This window comes from Tyto alba, unplaced genomic scaffold (assembly GCF_018691265.1).
Source record: "Tyto alba isolate M040663 unplaced genomic scaffold, T.alba_DEE_v4.0 Super-Scaffold_2, whole genome shotgun sequence".
Lineage (NCBI taxonomy): Eukaryota > Metazoa > Chordata > Aves > Strigiformes > Tytonidae > Tyto > Tyto alba.
In genome coordinates, this window is record NW_024881282.1 from 62,376,569 (window position 1) to 62,378,016 (window position 1,448).

Here is a 1,448-nt window from a genome sequence, read left to right on the forward strand (position 1 = left end):
CTGGGGAAAAAAAAATATCAGTTGAGAAAGACTTTCAAAAAGTGTAGAGTAGACCATTTTAGCATGTCTCAGTGACAGCTTTATCTTAATTGTCCAAATAAGGACAAAATACAGTGACACCATTAAAGATCTTCTGCTTATGATGCCAGCAGGAACAGATCACTAATGTGTTTGTTACAGAAGTCCCCATGATGGTCCCCACAGAAAATTTGACCCACTTCAGGCAAATGCCAGAAAGATCAAGGACTGTGGCTACAACATGTCAGCCGCAGCCAGCTGCCAACTCTATCACCTTTGGCCACTGACAGTACTTTCAGTTAGTGGCATATCAGTTGTACACTCCAGTCATACGTTACACTTATGACATCTCCTTCCCACCAGGGTTATTTCATCCAATCTGGTCCTATTGCACTTGTCCCACTTACTGCTCTCTTCCCCTTCTAGGTCATGTCACCTATGCATTGCAGCTTTGTGTTGCATCTAACTCTTCCTTCTTTGGTCAGGAACATGTTGCTCAGGCACTCCAGCTAATTTTTCCTCATATTTGCCTGCTGTAACAAAGATATTTCACTCATAAAGTACACACTAGCTGTCACTTGTATCCAGCACTCTATTCCTCTGTGGAGGACATGTCACCCATGATAGCTAAGCCAGCTGTCATTCATGCATAGCACTTCCAACCTTATATCTAGGGCATGTCACTCATATACTTCAGCTGTCCCTTATACCAGATGTCCTTTAATTCTAGCACACCATTCGTCTATCTACTACATGTTTGTGTTCATTACAGCTGTCCCTTTTCCCTATCACTTTCCTCTCCTGTTTAGTAAATGTCATTCAATCGTTCACTCCATCTGTCTTCTTCACTAAGTAATCCCTTTTCTGTCTATATACTAGCTCCCTTAAAAATTCTATTTTACTTGTACGTTATAACTGCCTGTTGTACCTAGCACTTTGGGGTAGATTTGCGAGAGTGATTTGGAAGCCTTAATGAGTCTCTAAGCATGTAGTTTAATACTTAGTCATCATTAGCACTTAAAATTCCCTCAATTCAGCAGGTGTCTATGACAAAGTTTTCTCCGGCGCAGCCTTTTAGGTATCCCAGTTTTGATAGGTATATATGAGCAAAATGTCTCTTTCCTAGGCGGTGCTGAATTTCCTGAAGCTCCAATTCATGCTTAGGTTCACAAGAGATTCACGAATCATGTGGTCCCCTACCTTTTTTACTTGACAGATGCATCAAAATAATGATTTTTCAGAGCATGCCTATCCGACAAAGGCAGCGAGATTCTCCTTCCCCTTCAATGAGAGATTGGAAAGTATAGATTTAAATCAGGCATATATTTAAATTCTTATTCCTTCTTTACCTTCTTCAAGCTGTGATTCAACATAAGATCTTACCTGCAGTAGAAGAGTACCCCAATTCAAGGGAAGATACTAATTTTTTA